This window comes from Tupaia chinensis, unplaced genomic scaffold (assembly GCF_000334495.1).
Source record: "Tupaia chinensis unplaced genomic scaffold, TupChi_1.0 Scaffold000365_1, whole genome shotgun sequence".
Classification (NCBI taxonomy): Eukaryota; Metazoa; Chordata; class Mammalia; order Scandentia; family Tupaiidae; genus Tupaia; species Tupaia belangeri.
Window position 1 is genome coordinate 194,042 of NW_006159862.1, and position 21,393 is coordinate 215,434.

At 41.7% G+C, this 21,393-nt stretch overlaps 3 pseudogenes; all 3 read left to right on the forward strand.

The window, feature by feature from the left end:
* Positions 1-892, forward strand: part of LOC102479177 (mitotic checkpoint protein BUB3 pseudogene) — a 1,003-nt pseudogene extending 111 nt beyond the window's left edge.
* Positions 893-11,663: 10,771 nt separating this feature from the next.
* Positions 11,664-18,861, forward strand: LOC102496566 (glycylpeptide N-tetradecanoyltransferase 2-like; annotated as a pseudogene).
* A 1,905-nt stretch (positions 18,862-20,766) lies between these two features.
* Positions 20,767-21,393, forward strand: part of LOC102496991 (ribosomal protein S6 kinase alpha-6-like) — a 5,851-nt pseudogene continuing 5,224 nt past the window's right edge.

The following is a 21,393-nucleotide window of genomic DNA, read 5'->3' on the forward strand; positions in this document are numbered from 1 at the left end:
TCCTGCTGGTCTCCTCCTGGGACACATCTGTGTGCCTCTATGTTGTGCCAACCATCTCCATGCGGCTTAAGTACCAGCACACTGGTGCTGTCCTGGATTGCTAGTTCTACAATCCAACCCATGCTTGGAGTGTGGGATTAGATCATCAGCTGAAAATGCATGATGTGAACACTAATGAAGAAAATCTTGTTGGAACTCATGATGCCCCTATCAGATGTGTTGAATACTGTCTAGAAGTTAGCATGATTGTTATTGGAAGTTGGATCAGACAGTTAAATTGTGGGATCCCAGAACTCCTTGTAATGCCAGGACCTTTTCTCAGCCTGAAAGGGTGTATACCCGCTCAGTGTCTGGGGACTGGCTGATTGTGGGAACAGCCAGCCACAGAGTGTTGGTATGGGACTTAAGGAACGTGGGCTAGGTGCAGCAGCATTGGGAGTCCAGCCTAAAATATCGGACTGGCTGTATATGAGGATTTCCAAACAAGCAGGGTTATGTATTAAGTTCTATTGAAGGCTGAGTTGCAGTTGAGTATTTGGATCCAAGCCCTGAGGTACAGAAGAAGTATGTCCCCAAATGTCACAGACTAAAAGAAAATAATATTGAGCAGATTTACCCAGCTAACGCCATTTTCTTTCACAATAGTCACAATACATTTGCCACAGGTGGTTCTGATGGATTTGTAAATATTTGGGATCCATTTAACAAAAAGCGACAGTGCCAGTTCCATCGATATCCCACCAGCATCGCACCCCTTGCCTTAAGTAATGATGGCACTATGCTTGCAATAGCATCTTCATATGTGTATGAGATGGATGACACTGAACATCCTGAAGATGGTATCTTCATTCACCAAGTTACAGATGCAGAAACAAAACCCAAGTCACCATGAACTTGACAAGATTTTGTTTACTTAAGTGCCGTGTTGATGATAATAAAACAATTTCTACTCCCCAATGGTAGATTTATTATTATTAACAAAGAAACCAGGGAAAAATTAATTTTAATATAAGAATCAGAAAATAATGGAAAAGAGGTTTTAATTTTTTTCTTTTTTGTTAAAGAATTATTTATTTAACTTCATTTATTTATTTATTTATTTTTACTTGACCAGAGAGAGAAAAAGAGAGGAAAGAGGAAAAGAGAAAGTGAGAAAGCAAGCTGCCAGGTCCAGGACTTGAACCACAGTCGGCCATGTGGGAGTCCAGCACTCTTAACCACCCTGCTATCTGCTGGCCCCTTGTTTTTTCTTTTTTTTAAATGGATGCTTTATGTACATGAGATGGTTTGATGGTTTGCTGCGTTAAAGGTATTTGGACAAACAAAATTGGAGGGCAGTAACTACACTTTCAAGCATCAATTTTGACCTTGATTTTTGTTTCTACCGTGGAAATAAATGTAAATAAATAAAGGAAATAGAAATCGCTTTGCATTCTTTCTGGACCTTAAATGAGAGAAGAAAAGGCTTTTTTTTTGGGGGGGGGTTTGATATAGGGCGTATGCGCTTGCCAGAAAGACAGAGACAAAAAGTGAGAAATCATCCCCCGGGAGGATGGCCATGCTGCAATCCCTTCTCCTCCATTCTCCCCTCAAGATCTTGGGCATGCACGCACATGCAGCTGGCATGAATTTAAGCCACCGAGTCTGGGAGTCGAACCGTGGTCGGCTACATGGGAGTTAAGCGACATAGCCATTATGCTAACTGCTGGTCCTTTTTTTTTTTTCTTTTTTTGAGAGAGAGAAAAAGATTCTTGAGCCATTTGTTTCTTTCGCTGGTTATAATTGCTAATTCTAAAGCTGCTTCAGACTGCCTCACAAGGAGGTTAATCTACAATTAAACAATATTTCCTCTTGGCTGTATGTTATTTTCTGAAGCAGATGGTTCATCATTTCCTGGGCTGTTAAACAAAGCGAGGTTAATGTTAGACTCTTGGAATTAGCTAGTTTTTAATCTTATAAGGGTGCAGAAAGAAAACTAATAAGAAAACCTCCTAACATCATTTTGTGACTGTAAACAATTATTTACTAGCAAACAATTGATCCTAGAAGGGCAAATTGTTTGAGTTGGTAATGAGCTGAGAAAAGACAGAGCATATCTGTGTATTTGGAAAAATAATTGTAATGTAATTGCAGTACATTTAGATAGGCATCTATTTGGACCTGTTTCTATCTCTAAATGAATTTTTGAAAGTATTAATGAGGTTTACTTATTTCTCTGATGTTTATATAGTTCTATGTCCATTTCAGTTGCCCAGCCATTGGTGATTAAGGTTAAAAAGGAAAGAATTACAGTATTACAGTGAAAATCAGATTCACTTCATTGTAAGCTCTAAAGCAGAACACAAACTTGGCCTATTCTAGGTAGTTCCAAGTAGTATTTTTTTTTTTTTGGAGAGATTTTCACTGTAGGGCGCGTGCGCTCGCCAGACAGACAGAGAGAGACAGAGAGACAGAAAGCGAAAATTCACCCCCCAGGGGGGATGGTCACGCCGCAATCCCTTCTCCTCCATTCTCCTCTCGGGATCTTGGGCACGCATGCGCACGCACCCGGCGTGAGTTTTAAGCCACCAGGTCCGGGACACGAACCGCGGTTGACTACGTGGGAGTCCAGCGACATAGCCATTACGCTAACTGCTGGTTCCCCCCAAGTAGTATTTTTGTTGTCAAACTTTAGGTTTAATTTCTATTATTTGCAAATACGTGTTTCTGGATAGAACTTTTTTGAAAATTTGTTTTATCCATGATGTGTATTTTACAAATTTCTTTGATACAGAGAAGGGCCTTATTTTTAAATATTTCAGTGAAGACAGTGTAAGTCTGAATCCATCTTTTGAAATGTATTTTCTTCATTGCAAGTCCATCTAATCATCTTGCGAAAGTTGTTTCTCTATGGAAAGCTTTGTTTGCCTCCTACAAATACAGGCTTATCCCCTTATAATCACCATAGACATGTTACTGAGTATGTGGATTTCTCTGTTTTCTGTTTTAAAAAGAACTTGTCTGTGTACCCTTTACTATTTTGCATAGGATGCTGAGTTTTTGTGTCTTTGTGTAGTAGTCTGAAGAATCCTCACCCTCTTTTAAAGCAGGCCAGTGGCTGTTTATGAGCAGTTTGAGTTCTTTTTGTAATGTAATCTAAACCTGTTATTTCTGTGCCATCTAATAAATGAGATATTTATAACTCTTAAAAAAAAAAAAAAAGAAAGAAGAAGAAGGGAAAGGTCATTTGTGTCCAGAAGAGTAGGCAAGAACCTAGGAAATGTTACTTGTTAAAGTAGTCCTGAAGATGTGAGTCTGTGGTGAATACCTATCACAGCTGAGAGGATCTATCTATACTGCTCTCTAAATAAGCTCCCATTCCTTCAGCCTCCACGCATTGATTATTTCTAGAGTCTGAGGTCTCTAGATCCTAATCTGTCCTCAAACTTGGCATCTAGAGATATGCTACTTATCTCTCTATCCTAATAGTTTCCCCTGGTAGTTGGGAGAGAGTTTGTCAAGGTATTTTTGTCTGTTAGAAAGATCTAAAGTTTGGATTTGACAAGATAAGTAACTTCCCCAGGATTGCATGATATGTAGTTGTCAGGCATGCTGACTTTTTGCTTGGTGTTTTCCATTTTGCCACAATTAACTCAAAACAACCATTCATTTATTTCTGAGATCATTTTGGGGACCATGAAGTGAACTTGGAACCAACATTGCTTCAAAATATTTTGTCTTTGGGCCAGCAGGTGGTGTAAGGTTTTGTGGTGCTGGATGCTCATATGGCCGAATGCGGTTTGAGTCCTGGACCTGTCAACATGAAAATCATGCTGGATGTGTGTGTGTGCATACCCAGAATCTCAAGAGGAGACTGGGAATCAGAATTTTAGTGTGACCATCCCCCTGTTCAGGAGGTGATTTTAAGAGAAATTTTAGGAAGGTATCCATCATTTTCCTCTTGAGATGTTGAGCACAAACATACAGAAATGCCAAACATGATTTTCAAGCTGCCAGGACCAGGATTCAAACAATCATTGAGCATGTAAACCTTAACCACTATACCATCAGCTGGCCCCTACCATGCCTCTTTTTGTCTTCAAGACTTTCTGTAGATTATGTGACCTCAGAGGATTAAGAACATGAGTATTTTCCATATAATGAAAGTTCTTAAAAGTCATGAGTTGAGTAGGAAAATTATAGAAGCCTATTTTACATTATTTACAATGGAATAATAACACTGCATCGGAAGATTCCTCATGGCTCCTGCAAAGTAGTGATTTCAAGGGTAAAAGAGAAATGAAGATTTCCTACTGATAGTTCAGCCTCCAGCAAACAAGCTAGAGTGGCAGGAGAAGCGAGAGGTGGACCTTCAGGAAAAGATTCCTCATGGCTCCTGCAAAGTGGTGATTTCAGGAATGAACTTCAAGAATTAGGAAGAAACACACCATCCATCAGATGACTAGAAATCACCGCAGGACCACAAGAAATGTGGGAAAGCAAGAAAATACCTCTCCTCCAAGGGAAAAGAATAATTCCTCTTCATCCACAGGCAGTTCAATGGAAATCATGGAAATGTCTGATAAAGAATTTAGAACATTCATAATGGTGAAGCTAACAGAGATGGGAGAGAAGAGAGACAATGAACTGCAGAAGAAAAAGGAGAAAGAATCTGACAAGTTCCAGGAAGTGAGGAAATGCTTGCAAGATCTAAAAGAGGAATTACACACTTTACAAAAGAATCAAACGAAACTGTTAGAGATGAAGGCTATAATACAGGAAGTCAAAATCCCCTTTGAAAGTATTAAAAACAGACTAGATCGTACAGAAAATCGAATCTCACACGTAGAAGAGAAAATTGCTGGCCTAGAAAAATCCATCACAAAGACTGAGAAAATTGCCAAAAAAAAAAAAATGAGAATAATATTCAAGAAGTACTAGATACTATCAAACATCCAAACATCTGGATAATTGACATTCCAGAAGGTGAAGAGATTGATAAGGACATTGATAATCTATTCCATGAAATCCTGCAAGAAAACTTTCCAAACCTAGAGAGGCACTGAAAGATCCAGTCCCAAGAAATACAAAGGACCCCAAATAGAATCAACCCAAGATCTTCTCCAAGACACATTATAGCCAGGTTGACCAAAACCATAGACAAAGACAAGATACTAAGGGTATCTTGGCAAGAGAAAAAGTCAAGTTACCGGGACCAGCAGTTAGCATAATGGCTATGTTACTGGACTCCAATGTATTTGACCGTGCTTCGAGTCCCAGATCCGGTGACTTAGACTCACACTGGGCAAGTGTATGTGCATGCCCAAGATTCCAAGAGGAGAATGGAGGAGAAGGGATTGCTGCATGGCCACCCCCCCCCCCCGGGGGGGTGAATTCTCATTTTCTGTCTCTCTGTCGCTCTCTGTCTTTCTGGCGAGCACACATGCCCTATAGCAAAAACCTCTCCAAAAAAAAAAAAAAATCAAGTTACCTACAAAGGATATCCCATCAGGATAACAGCAAACCTCTCATCAGAAACAATGTGAGCGAGGAAAGAATGGGAAAATATATTCAAAGTGTTAAGAGAAAAGCATTTCAGCAAAGAATACTGTACCTGGCAAGATTATTTTTCATGTGGGAAGACAAGAATATTCTCAGATAATAAAACCTGAAAGAATTTACCAGCACCAGACCAGATCTCCAAGAAGTTCTCAAGGGAGTGCTATATCTGGAAAATTAAGTACAGATACACAGAAATGAGAGTTCAAAAGCAAAGAAAATGGTCAACTTAATCATAGGGACAAGTCTGGAGTTGAATATTATATCCCGGAATTTAATCGGGAAAATCAAACCACAACAGAAGATAAAGTACATGAGACTGAATTGATGAAGTATAATTTTATTAGTTTTGACTAAAACATTGCTGATTTCCTTGTAGCCTTTGTTATCTGGTTGTAAGGATTTGTATCCTATCTTGAGATATGGATAGGTTCATGTACCTGCCATTTGCACAGAATCCTAACCTGTTTCCTGGTTTTAAGTTTTAAGCAAAGTTCCTTAGCATTTCTTTGATTTAAATTAAGACTGGTTTTCTTAATAGTACCAAGTGACCTAGCTATTGGAAATAGTTGGGTTATTTAAGAAATTGTGTGGTCAGTACAATGTGGGGGGGAAAGAAATTAAAGACAACTGCAGATACCAGAGATAGTGTGAGAAGAGGTTGGGAAAGGACAGATGGTGAGAAATAGGGGTTAAAAAAGAAAATACGAGAAACGGAATTTTTAAAAAAATAACATGCATGATTAAGCCACTATGCAGTATATTCTGGATGGGAAACCACATTTTGTATGCTGTGATGATACTTAGGGAATGTATGTTAATTAAGTTTTTTTTTAAAAAAAAAAAAGGTTCAGGAAAAAAAAAAAACCTAAAACTGTTTTTCTTGAAATTAAAAAAAATGCATAAAGAATACCTATTCGATGACTGCAGTAAGGTATATAGGCTCGGTTCTGTGCTACTTTATAAGATGTTCATTCTACTCACTGAGGCTTATGCCTAAAGTTGGACTTGTGTTCATGGAAATGTATATATCAGCTGTGCTTGCTATGAAAATACTTAGATGAATTAAGACCTTTAGTGTGGGGGGGGGGAGTGTAGAAAGCAAACATAGATACCAGAGATGGTGTGGAAGGAGAGTGGGAGATGGCAGAGGGTAAGAAATAGGGAATCAAGAATGAAAAAAAAAAAAAAAGCAAAACATACAGGAAACAAGAAATGGAAAATTATTTGTTGATGATAACATGTATGTTGATGTGCTTGATTGAGCCAATATACAGTGTACTCTGGATGGAAAATCTCATTTTGTATGCTGTAATGATGTACAGTGAATGAATGTAAATAAATAAATTTAAATTAAATAAAAAGTCTGCATCATACTTGTGCTCAAAACCAAGAAGATATATTAATAAATAAAAGCACAGTACAGGGGCTGCATATATATACCAAACTCCATATTAGGTAAAAAGCTTACAATGTACTCTTCTGCTGTCCAGAGAGTTGTTTTTTATTCTCATGGCTTAACCATATCAAAGTCCACCCACTTCATATTTATTGTGCTTTTCAAAACTTTCACATGTGATTATTAACTTGTAGTTATTGCATTTCACATATATTTAAAGTTAGTTTGCTCTATTTCCTAGTATGTTAAGCATTAACTTCTAAGGCTTAGATGTCACTGACTTTGTTATATAACCATTCAATAAATGTATTGGCTTATTGAAAGATGCACTTAATTTTACCCCATTGCTATTGATCAGCATTTGGGCTAGGCTCATTGTAAAGTTTTTAATACTGGTATTGTCAGGGAACACACATGAGGCTCTAGTCACCTGGTGGCTGTAGTGGGTTGGTTTGAGATGGCTTTATTCACATTTGTGGTGGTTCATGCTAACTCCTGGTTAGATCTATTTTCCCAGCAAGGTAGGTCCTGGATTCATTTCAGTATATCTATGTCCAACACAGCAAGACCAGTGAGCAAGTATAGGTTGGTGCAAAATTAATTGTGGTCTTTGTATTGTTGAAATTTGCCTTTTGGGGATCAGCAGATGGTATAATGGTTACATCGCTGGACTCCCATGTAGTTGACTGTGGTTCAAGTTCCAGACCCGGTGGCTTAAACTCACACTGGGCACATGTGTGTGCATGCCCAAGATCCCAAAAAGAGAATGGTGGAGAAGGGATTGCAGCATGGCCATCCCCCCATGGGCTGATTTCTCACTTTCTGTCTCTCTCTCTTTCTGTCTTTCCAGCAAGCATACGTGCCCTATAGCTAAAGCCTCTCCAAAAAAAAAGAAGAAACTTGCCTTTTGGCATTGAAATACCTTTTTTTTTAAGTTTTTTGTTTTTGTTTTTTAATCACATGCCACAGGTTTATGGGTTGGTTCAGTGGAAAGAACAGTGTGTGTTGACCTCTTCTTGATGTCTCTGGTCTGCCTGACGACAGTGTGGTCTGCTACCCCATTCCTTTCATCTCAGCCAGAAAGGTAATAGTGACTGTGGACATCAAACAGAAACCCAGCTCTCTCTTAGTTGCCAGCATGAACTTGTCAGTCTTAAAGTCTCAATATTCAAACTTGCTGACTTGTTCCACATCTGATTTCCAATAGACACACTCAGAAGCTGCAAAGCTTCTTACGATCTTCCCTCAGAAGTCTGAAAGCATCTCTTCAAAAACTTTACCAAGACCATCCCCAATTGCAGGGGAAGATAATTAGACTCCACTTCTCAATGGAAGGCATAAGAACTCCCACAAACATTAATAAACCATAGTTTTGTCTCTATGCATAAAATATTTTTATTCTACAAGTCAAATTCATTTGGCCTTTTTGAAGAACCTCATCTCTATTATGGCACTGACTGAAAGCCCAGTTAAATCAAGTCCTCCTGGCCTTTCATCTACACACAGCAAGGAGACTAGCATGAACATGGTGGCACATCTCTTTAGCAGAGGCTGTGCAATGCTGGAGGCACCCTGCAGGCTCTGGTCTGAACAATTAGGAAGTACCACTTAGCACCTGATTCCTTTTTTTTTTTTTTTTTGAGAGAGAGATTTTTGCTATAGGGCACATACACTCACCAGAAAGACAGAGAGATAGAAAGCAAGAAATCCCCCCCCAAGGTGGATGGCCACACCACAATCCCTTCTCCTCCATTCTCCTCTCAGGATCTTGGACACACACGCACACGTGTCTGGCATGAGTTTAAGCCACCAAGTCCAGAACTTGAACCACGGTCGACTACATGGGAGTTCAGCAACATAGCCATTACACTAACTGCTGGTCCCCTCCATTCTTGATTAGGGGCTAGTCCTAGTTCCTGGAAAACATGATTCTAGCTTCTTCATTCTGTCCTCTGCGCTCTTGTTATTCATCAAGTTCATATTCTTTTTCCTTAAGAAATGTCTGGGTTTGCAGTTGACCATCTTTCTCTCTATATTGCTTATGAAAACATATTGCTTATGAAAACTTGGGATTCAATTGTTCCTTTTCATTTTCTTTCTGACTATATATATATATATATAGTTTAGTGAGTGGGGTGGACTCAGGAGGCCTCCTCTTGTTTATATACCCTAGGCCCTGGAGTAACTCTGGAACTTTTACCAATCCTTCCTTTGGTGGCCTGGGCTTGCCCCACACACTGGAAGACTGACCTGGGCTTGACAAGTCTCCTGTTGTGAGTGCACTCCTAGACCCTGCCAGTTACGATGGGACTTTCACCACTTGATTGTCTAGGACTCTGGCAGCCTGGGCTCACCCCACCCACTTGGAGACTTTCGTCTGGACACTGTAGGCCTCCTCTCATGGGTGCACTCTAGGCCTTAGGAGTAACTCGAGAACCTTTACCTCCCAGTGCTCTAGAGGCCTGAGTTTGGCAGGTGTCCTCAAGTGAGTACAGTCTCAGGCCCTGAGAGTAACTTTGGAATTTTTTAGCACACCACACCATGTGCTGCACTTGATCCTCTTCACTAAATTCTGTCTCCTTAGCTTGCTATCACCTTATCAAGAGCTGAACATTTGGTGTAGGAGCCACGTTGCCCATAACTGCTCTAATCTGGTAGACACAGACTTCCAGTAGGAACACACCTGGAAACTAAGGCTGAAATTTATTTTTCCTTCCAGGATCTTCAATAAATAGGAAAAAGTGAACACTGCATCGGATGACCAAAATCCAGCACAGATCTCAATGATATATGAAGACAAGGAGGTAATTCTCCCAGACATGAGCCCAGTACCTCCTCACCAACAATGGATGACACAGGAATACAGAAGATGTCAGAAAAAGAATTGTGAATATTTATATTGGAAAAACTCTGGGATGCCAGAGAAAACAGAGACTCAGTTCCAGGAAATGAGGAAATTGTTTCAGGACATAAAAGGAATTCCATAAAAGGGTAGATACCCTAAAAAAGAATCAAATCGAACTTCTGTAAATGAAGAATACAAGAAATTAAATTTAGCCTAGAAAGCATTAACAACAGGTTGGACCATTGCAGAAGAAAGAATATCTGACCTTGAAAACAAAGTCTGCAACATAGACCAAATAAGCAAAAAAAAAAAATGAAAAAGCAACCTCAAAAAATGAAGACACCATATGGGGATTTCTAGACACCAAGAAATGCCCAAATATCCACATAATGAGTATTCCAGAAAGTGATGAATATGCTAAAGGAATACCTCTTTCACAAATTACTATCTGAAAAATTTTCAAATGTAGAAAAACATGGAGAAATTTAGAACCAAGACATAAGAAGGACCCCAGATAGACTCAACACAAAAAGGTACTTCCTCCAGTACATCATAACCATATTAGTAAAAAGACAAAGACAATATTCTAAAAATGGCAAGGAAGAAACTTCAAGTTACTTAAAGGGTATCCCATTAGACTAACGACAGACCTCTCAGCTGAAACAATACAGGCAAGGAAGGAATGGGAAGATGTATTCCAAATATTAAAAGAAGAGAATTTCAACCAAGATTACTTGATCCAGCACAATTATCCTTCAGATGAGAAAAACAAAGTATTCTCAAATAAAGAAAAACAAAGAATTCACCAATGCTAGAATTCACCAATGCTAAGTACTAAGGGGAGTATTGTATCAGGATAACTAAAGGGAGACAGAAATAAAAGAGCAAAAATCAAATGAAAAAAATGGCAAAGAAAATCACAGGGATAATACCACAATTATCAATAATAACATTAAATGGTAATGGATTAAATTCTCCCATTAATCAGATGACTCCAAAAACACAGACTCCTACACCCAACAAATAAGACAAAAACAGGACCAGCAGTTGATGTAATGGCGATGTTGCTGGACTCCCATGTAGTCGACCATGCTTCAAGTCCTGGACCTGGTGGCTTAAACTCATGCCAGGTGCGTGTGTGTGCATGCACAAGATCCTGAGAGGTGAACAGAGGAAAAGGGATTGTGACATGGCCATCCTCCCTGAGGGATGATTTCTCGCTTTCTGTCTCTCTGGCAAATGTACACGCCCTATAGCAAAATCCTCTCCCAAAAAATAAAAAATTTAAAAAATAGATGAATACTCCTGAGTCATTCATCAGTATTCCTTAGCCAGCACCCTGCCTTTGAGCTGTGTTAGCCTTGTACTCTCCACTATGGAGTGCATCATGTGCTTTTCCTGTTCTTTTTTATTATATTTTAAGTGCATGTGTGTTCTCCTGAGGGGAACATAGAGACAGAGACAGAGGGAGAGGAAAAAGCACCTGCTACCCCATGGTGAATGGTGGTGATGCATCCCATCTCCTCTGTCTCTCCCTTCATGGGATTCAAGCATGTGTGCATACACACCCAGTGTGCTTCTCAAACCATTGAGTCTGAGATTAGAATCGCTCAGTCAGTCATGTGGGCTCTGGCACATACTTTAACCACCAGGCTTAACCAAAAGAGCTTTTTCAACTTAAGTAACAAGACTGAATGTTTTGATTAGTATTCAGTTGTACATAAAAACCAAAGCAGTTGAAATTTTTGTTTTCTTCTGAGCTTGTACCCATTTGTATTTAAAAGTATTGCTTGCAAAAATGTATTGTTAAACTTAGTTTTATATGCCCCACAGTTTTTCACCTGAGTGATTTTCATTTTCAGTGATGGTGAGAAACTCCTAATGGGTATGATAGTTGTGTTCTCTTCTCCTACAGCATCCAAGCGGGCAAATGTCTTTCTACACAACAAAGAGTATATCTGTCCTGACTCCAGACTCACAAGTCACCTACCTGTGAAGAAATTGGACGTGAAATTCATCAGCCTATCAGTGTCTCCCATCAAAAGACCCAGACTGAGCTCCTTCTCAAGTTTTGAACCAAATAAGAGACAGGCAGTAACTAGTATTAACTCCCCGGAGGCTATATTAAGTCACTTCAGCCAGGACCTCCCCCTTGGGAAGCTGGCAGACAACAGTCCCGTTGGTGGTTCCCTGAAAGGTCCCCAGTTTCCTTCCAATACCCTTGTCCTGGTACACACCTAACCCGAGCACAAGCCAAGTGTCCTGGTGTGAACTCACAGGCCAGCCCACAACCTGCTACACAATGGCTGGGCCAGGACTCCAATCTCAGAATCAAGGCACCAGGCAAGAGACCTGCTGAGATTCCCATCCAGGCTTGCCATAATCTCCCTTAAAAACAGGCTTGATTCCTTCCAGACACCCCATAAAGAGACCTCAGCTGGAGTCTGTACAGACTCTGCCACCTCAGTCAAATACAACTAGACTGGGACAAGCAATGTCCCCACAAGTAACCAAGAATATACTAGCCCACCTGCCAAACTCTGACCTGCAGCCTGAATAGTAAAGACTCCACCTGAACATTGTCCATGCCTGCCCCATGCCCTATCCTCTACCATCAAGCCACATTTCAGACCAGCCTCTCAGAGTGGTCTTCAGGATGTTGGGTAATGGATGGTGGAGCTCCAAGTTAATGATCTCTCCCTCAGCCTGTCCTGAAATGCCAACCCTGCCTGCTCAGATCCCATGTGTCCTAGAAAAATCTGAGAGACACTCTTCCCAGATTCCACTGAGTGTCCTGTATGAGGACCTTCAGGTTTCCTCATTCGAGGATAGTGACTGGGACTGAGAAACCGCATGGAAGGGAAGGCTTGGCCTCCAGCCTCCTGTTACTTGGAGAGACTGACTGAAGGGAGCAGCTGTGTCTGGTGCATCCTAATCTGCCCTATCTGTGGTGCATGTGCAAATGGTGGAGCCCCAGATACTGGTGAGAACACACCCATTACCTATTTGAAGTATGTAAACTTCAATTCCATTTAAAATAGACCTCCGTAGGTGGTCATATAAAGGCATTCTTGTATTTTATGTACAATAACTTAGAATGTGCAAGAAGGAATCTTGGAGTATAACATTACTAGGAAGCTATGCAGTTCATCTGTAGTTGGTGTCCAGTTGACAGAATTCTGGAAAATTCTGATTAAGGACTTGAAATGGAATTCTCGTCCTTTCAGCAGTGCCTTGCCCTGAGATGAAACTTTTTCTCTGTGAAAATGTTTCAGTGGAAATTATTATGGGAAACATTCTCTTGGCCTCATGCGCTGTGATGATGTAAAGTAATTATAAATACATATTTCTGAAAGTTGACTGAACTGAAATAAAATCTCCAAATATAACATATTGTATTGTGTTTTAATTTTGTAGCAATAGAAATGATATTTGTGTTATTTTTAGGCATAAAACTTTATTTGTGGAAAGTAATGACTTTTTCAATATCTTTGCTTCTATAAAATTTGGAATTTCTGGCAAAACTCAACCCCACTGCCTCAAAATATATACATGAATAATTCTGCTGATTGAAGCTTCAGCATTTTCTACTTTTATTTTTAACTTCCAATTATTTCTCATAAAGGAGTGAGTTGTGTTCTTGTTTTACAGACAAAGGGAGGAACTGTTCTAGAATTTACTTATTGATTATCATCATTTACTTCATCTTTCTCATCTTTCTCCTCCTTTTTCTTGCTCTTTCAGCCTTGACAACTTCCTTTTTCCTGCATCAGGCTTTTCTTTAGCTCAGTATGCAGCAATATTCTTTTCGTATTTTTCCTTCTACTATGCAGTCTTCTTTACATAAGGCTGTGTACCAGCTGCAGCAGTGTTATTACACATCTCTCCAGTTCTTTGCAACATCACCAATGGGTAGGCCAGGATGTTCTCCTTTGATTTTTGTCAATACTCAGAACAGTACAAGAAAAAGAGTGAAGAAAGCCTTTTGGGTGCATGGGAATCTTTGATCTTCATGTTTTTTTTCCCTTTAGGAGGGATATAGGTTTTCATTTGCTTCTTATAACAAGTTTTGTCCACCTTTGCCATATCTTCACATTTCTTTTTTAGCAGACATGGTCTCCATGTCTCTGAGCCCTTCTTAGAAAACTCTGAAAATTTAACTGAACCATCTGGATGCTTTTTCTTGTGTTACTCCTAGCAAATTTGCACAAAGAATGCTTATGATGACATTTTGCCTCTCAGCTGCTTAGGATCTCCTTGTCCCATGTTTCAACTTTAGCCAATCTTACTTCTGGAATGGTAATGTGTGAACAAAGCTCTCAGAGTTCTAGGGCTCCCATCTCAGAAGCGATGAATCTGAATCTTTAGGGTGGACTCATGATTTTCATTTTTACCAAGGTGATGGGTGAGGCTGATGGTGGTCCTGAGAGCCACCTTCCAGTACCACTAAGCTGGGAACAGAGAGAACAGCACACACAAGTCCCTGCCATCCAACAATATGTCTCACAACAACATGGCAGGTTCCCATATAGCTAACCTATTACCTCCCCAAAAGATCACTTTATTTGTTGATCTTTATTGTACTGAGAGAACAAAGAAAGAGGTATCTGAAGAAGGCAGCCTTAAGAAACTGTAAGCATTTCTTGATTAAATGCAGTTTGTGGTGTACTGAGTGTCAGGAACTGTGCTGAGAACCTGAACACAGTGGTAGCTAATTCTCTGGCACCTTGGCAATGAGTAATAAACATCTTGTTCAAGGAAGGGAGTAGTGGAAATGGGCAGAGGAGGAGCAAGAAAATTAAATAAATATAAGGAACTGGTATAAAACAGGTTTCATGGCACTAACTCAACTCAGGGCTGCTTAGCTCTGAGTCCTGCTCACTGGCTTAATGGACAGGAGACAAAAGTTTGTTAAACATACCAGGTTGCTCCTGAAAATACCAGACCTAGAGTGAGGCAGGGCTCTGACAGAAGACCCCACAGGCCCCTGCAGGCATTGAGCTGACCTCCAGGGAAGAGGCACTTTGGGAAGACAGACCCTGGGATGAAGCCAGGTTCTGGGAGGGGCAGAGGGGAATGAAACATCCACACTCAGGTTCTGCTGAGCAGATCAGGGATGGGGTGAAGCTCAGGCCCCGTCCTCACAGTGACTCGCCTTCCAGGCACCCACAATGAACTTTTGGTTTTTGGTTGACCAGGAGTCGGATTTTGGTGATAGAGCCAGCTTCAGCACTTGTAGTTCCCACTCAGATCAGTGTCCCCGTCGTCTTCCACACCTAGGGTCTGGAGTCTTTGTGGACGTCACAATGTGCACCCACATTCCAACAGCCTGATCCTGGTGACAGGAGATGCTCTGAGCTGGGACTCAGGTCCATCTCTCATTAAAGCCTCCCTGGTCATTTCTGTTTCCTGCCTTCTACCTCAGTCTTCACCGTCGTCTTCCACAGCCTGAACCTGTCATGGTTGACACACAGGGACGGGCTCTTGCCCTTGCTGAATGTACCTGGTGCCACCCCTTCACCCAGCCCTGGGATTCTGTACACCTCTGTCCTCCCTGAGCCCTCTCAATCCTGGGGTCCTGCTGGACCCAACAACGACTCCCTCCCTCATAGTCACTGACTCAGGGAGGACCCTGAACTGGGAATTCACCAGCCACAGCCCAGGAACACCCTGTGTCCTTCTGTCCCAGGTTCCATCCCACTTGCTGAGTCTGACAGGTGTGTCCACATGCCTGATGTCCCCAGGGAAGTGAGCTCGTCTTGGGCAGAGGTGGGTTCATCCTATGCCTGTGACTGCCAATGTGGCGTGGGAGGGATTCAGATAACAGAGAGAGTCTGAGAGAACCTAAGTGAGTAAAGGAACCTGAGGGAGAGACAGAGATGGTGACATTGCACTTGAATGGAATGGGCTCTAGGGACTTGGGAAGATACAACAGTGAGTGACGTGGGCAAGAAGTAGTGAGACACAAGGAAAAAGAGGAAAAGAGAATGGGGGGGGGTCAGCCAGTACCTTGGTGGGTATGGTGACTGGATACCATTTGGCTGACTGCAGGGTTGAGTTCCAGACGCACAGCTTGGAAAACACACCTGTCTGCCTGTGTGTGCCCCTAAATCCTTAAAGGAGAAATAGAGAAGGAATTGTGATGTGACCATCCACCATGGGTGGTTCTTTCTCACTTTCTGACTCTACCTCTCCAGCTAGTGCATGATCTCTCTAGCAAAATATTAAAGGAGAGAGAGAATAAGGAAAAAGGCAGGAAGGCAGAACAGGTGGGGAAATTTGATCAATATCACCTGGTGATCCTGTGCTCAACAGGTACGAGGAGAGAATGTGGGGTCTGTGAATTTGAAGGAAGGCTTGTCCAGTTGATTCACCTCCCGCTTTAATTTACCCTGTGGGTTTCACTAGGACAGGACTTTATCCAGGGTAACAAAACAAAAATGCTGTCTTGGTGTTTCTGTGACAACAGAGGACTCTTATCCACAGGGTGAATTCCTCATCTTGGAGGCGATTTCAGCACAGGAAGTGGGTTGCTGATTTGAAACCTTGAAAGGCACATTCTCACCACTCAGCAGTGAACTCTCAAGACCAATGTTGCTCATGAAAACAGCTCAGAAGAGGAGCAATACGCAGGAGTCAGGAGTGGCTCTTCCTTAGCAAAATGTCATATTCTCTGTCATATTCTGTCCAGAAGACAGAATTCTTCTGTCCTCTTCTCCCTAAAATGCTGTCTTTAGGATGTGCCAAATCCCAACTCACAAGTATCCGGCCTCAGACATTTGCTCAAATTTAACCTTAACATTTCCAAATCCCCTTCCATCTCTAGGCAGGTTCCATCTTACCCTCCATCGGTGACATGGAATGTGTGAAGTAGCTCCACCTGGGGGTCATCACAGGGAGAACTTCACACCCAGATGTAGATTGGAGAGTGGGAGTCAATGGTGTCAATGAGTCAGGTCAGCAGGGATTATATATGGGCTATTTGTGTGCACACTGTCAGGGTCTGCACAGCATTAAGGAAACTTCACACCTATACTTTATTATGTGGAGGAATAGCTGAAAATATAGAAAAAAAGCTTGATAAAGGAATCTTGTTATTACTGTTATTCTATGCATTTAAAGATTAACAAAAATATCAGAATATAGTTGACCTTTGTACAACACAGGTTTGAAATACAAGGGTCCACTTATATACTATTTTTATTCAGTAATTATATTTGAAATACTTTTGAAGATTTGAAATGTTTTGAAAAAACTCACAAACACTATGGCTGAGAAATATTACACAAATAGCCTGAGCACTGCCTCCCCAGCCCGCGACTCCCCAGTGGAGGACAGAGTCCACAGCCAGCCAACAGAGCCTGGAGCTGGACGACCAGGACACGTGTGGGATAGATGGGGACAATGAGGAGGAGATAGAGCATGCCAAAGGAAGTCCCAGAGGGATTTGGACAGAGCCTGGAGCTGGACGACCAGGACACGTGTGGGATAGACGGGGACAATGAGGAGGAGACGGAGCACGCCAAAGGGTAGGACACGGCGCGCGGGCGCCCCCGGGCGCGACAGGGCGGGGACGGCACGCGCCTCACGGCTCCCGCCCCGGCGCCAGCTCCTGGGACGCGGAGGACCTCGGCCGTTCTGCCCCGCGATGGCTTCATCCCGGGTTCCAGACCATTTTGAGGTCCGGGACAGAAAGCGAGAAATCACCCCCCAGGGGGGATGGTCATGCCGCAATCCCTTCTCCTCCACTCTCCTCTTGGGATCTTGGGCACGCACGCACACGCGCCCGGCGTGGGTTTTAAGCCACCGGGTCCGGGACGCGAACCGCGGTCGACCACGTGGGAGTCCAGCGACATAGCCATTATGCTAACTGCTGGTTCCCCCAAGTCAGATTCTGCACCTGATTCTCAGGGGATTAAAATTCATCAGCCTTCAAAAAAATTCCACTGTCCCCATGCAGAAGTTGCAGGATATCCAAAGAGCAATGGAGCTGTTATCCACATGCCAGGGCTCGGCCAGGAACATTGACAAGGCTGCGAAGCACAGGTAGAAATCCATTTTCTTTGTGTTCATAAGAAATTTGAGATCAAAACGTGTAACACCTGTGTTAATTCGGGAAATAACTAGAATAGTGAACCTGGAAGGAATCTTTCAGGCTGTGTACACTGCGGGAGAAGTTCTTCTCAAGCCAGTGGCCACATGCAGATACTGTCATCAATCACTAAACCCCAGAAAATTGGTGGAAGTAAAATTTTCTCACTTGAGCAGAAACATGACTTTACAGAGAACAACGAAGCTCTACAAACTTCCAGATGTTCCAAAAACTTCAGGTTTGAGACCCATGAAACCGAGAGATATCAAAGCGGTTCAAGAATTAATCAACAGTGGGAACCAGCAATTAGCGTAATGGCTATGTCACTGAATTCCCACGTAGTCGACCATGGTTCACGTCCTGGACCCAGTGGCTTAAAACTCATGCCAGGCACGTGTGTGTGCGTGCGTGCCCAAGATCCCGAGAGGAGAATGGAGAAGGGATTGCGGTGTGACCATCCCCTCTGGGGGGTGATTTCTTGCTTTCTGTCTCTATGTCTCTCTCTGGCTGGCGAGCGCACGCCTATAGCAAGAAAAAAAGAAAAAAGAAAAAAAAAAAAGAATTAATCAACAGTTACCTGAAGCAGTTTCATCTAGCACCCGTGATGGATGAAAAGGAAGCAGCCCATTGGTCCCTCCCCAGGGAGCACATTATTGACACATTTGTCTGGTTGTAAACTGACAGGTTTCCTGAGCTTCTACACTTTCCTCTTGACAGTCATGCACCATCCTGCTCACAAGAGCCTCAGAGCTGTGTACTCCTACAGCATCCACATTGAGACGCCCCTGCTGGAGCTCATGAATGATGAGCTCATTCTAGCCAAATTGAAAGGATTTGATGTATTCAGTACTCTAGATTTGATGGAAAATAAGACATTCTTGGGAAAACTCAAGTTTGCTATAGAAAAATGGCAATTTGCAGTATTACTTATACAACTCGAGGTGTCCAGGAACAGATTCTGGAAAGATTGGACTTGTACTACAGTAGATGAGTATTTTTATTTCTAGAACTCTGATATCAACATTTGTTAGTATTCTATTTAATGATTCCTGGAACTGCCATTCCAAAGGAGAATAAAAGCACAACTTTAGTGAAATGGAAGCAGTTGATAACAATCAGAAATGATGAAAAAGCATCATGTGTGGCTAATAGTACATATTTGTACTTAGGAATTTGATCTGTTTTTCACTGCCCATTTATGAGAGGGATCAAAGGGTACAGAGAACATTCCTGTGATTTTCAAACTTTTCAGCCATCTCTTGATAAAGAGAAGGTATTTTTCCACTTTAATAAAGGGACTGTTTTCCTGTGTTCTAAAGTCAAGAATTGTATCAGAAAATCTTTGCCATTGTGTGAAGATAAATTACTGCATTTCTATCTGTTAAGTGGTGGTATACTTGTTCATGTAACAGAATGAAGGATCCATTTGGAGAAGTTTACCTTATATCATCTTAGATTATATCATTGGGCACATTTTTGGAATCAACAGCACTTCCATAACTGAATGACAAGTGGTGAATGTTTATGTGTAGAGCGATTATAAAAATGTACTGGCAATTAGTACATTAATTTCTCCATCAGCAAAGTTGCCAAATCAATAGACATGCAAATTTGTACTTTGATCTTCAATACATGAGTGGGTTGTTTCAATGCAGTTTCATGTAGACTTAGGTATGTGCTCTGAAAGAGCATACCTCCATGACTGACTAGACTTTGCTGCTGCTGCACAAACTTCATTTTCCTCTCAGCAACATCAAGAGTGTATGAAGGGAACCAGCAGGTAGCGTAATGGCTATGTCGCTGGACTCCCACGTAGTCGACCACGGTTCGCATCCCGGACCCAGTGGCTTGAAACTCACGCTGGGTGTGTGTGCGTGCATGCCCAAGATCCCAAGAGGAGAATGGAGGAGAAGAGATTGCGGCGTGACCATCCCCCCTGGGGGGGTGATTTCTCACTTTCTGTCTCTATGTCTCTCTCTGTCTGTCTGTCGAGCACACGCACCCTATAGTGAAAAACCTCTCCAAAAAAAAAAAAAAAAAAGAGTATATGAAGAAAATAAAAGCTCTAAATTAAAAAAAAATCACACAAATAAAAGGTTATGTATAAAATGAATGCATAAAATATTTGTAGATACTAGTCCATTATTCCATTTACTACCATAAACAGCAGCATTCACAGACTAGAGAAATGTGAACAAACATAAAATTGCAGTATTAAGTCATAGCTGCAGTAAAGTAACTGTAGCACACACTGCACTACTGCACTAATTTCATAGCCACCTCGATCTTTCACTGTGGTGAGTTCAAGGGTCACAAGTGTCCACTTCAAATGCCTCATGAGGCCAGTCAGACCCACATAAGCAGTTCATCTTTTCAGTAAACTGGATAGTACACTAAAACATGCTCTCTCCTGGTTTTCTTGTATTTTTCACCATGTTTAGTGCAATAATGTCAACCTTGCACAACACTATGGGACCCATAGAAAGGGGCCCCATATTGCTATTGATGCTGCATTTTCTTCTAAAAAAGTAGAAAAATTCTGACATTCCAAAATGTTGAATTGAATAGTACTGTAGTGTGGTCTGCAGGTGGGAACTTTCTTTATTGTAAGCATAGAGTATATAGCACCTGTGATGTACAAACACATGTCAGTCACCTGTTCTGGTTATCAGTAAGGCTTCTAGTCAGTAGGATGTTGCTAGTATTTAAGTTTTAGGAGAGCCAAACATTATCTGTAGATTTTCAATTGCTCATGGGGGTCTGCATACCTAACTCTCCTGTTGTACAAAATTAAACTCTACAAGTGAACTCAAGCTATTAATGATTTGGAATGGAAGGGAGAAGTCAGAAGTTGATACTAGTGAAAAAGTAATGTGGAATTTCATGCCGATGATGGAGCAAGTTTTATTCTGTAATTGCTTTTTACAGAAATTCTATTTATTTATTTATTTATTTATCTATCTATTCTGAGAGAGACAGTTATTCCCAACAGGGTTCTGCTGTTGCAGTTCACCCCCAGCAGATAGATTTTCTAGCTCCAGTTCATGGGCACACAAGTGCTGGCATATTCAGGATGTGTGGGAAGCTGCACACCAGCGAGTCTGCCGAGGTTTCTCAGAGAGCAAATAATTGCCATGATTGGTTCCCTTCCAAAAACCTGACCTTCAAAACCTTGCTCTGATTGGCCACTAGAATCCCTCAAATTTGCATATCCGGCACCTCATGATTGGTCCAAAAGCAACCAATCACAGCCCACTGTTTACAACTAATCACGGCCCACCGTTTACAACCAATCACGGCCCACCGTTTACAACCCACCAGAGTGTATATAACCACAATGCCTGGCCCAAAGTAGCCAGATGACGAGGACGACCAGGAAGATGACGACTGAAGAGCCTGAAGAGCTGAAACACCGCACAATCTCCAGACGACCCTGAAGATCCTGAAGAGCTGACACTGCATCGTCTCCAGACGACCTGGGAGACCCTGAAGAGTTGTAACACTACATCGTCTCTGGAC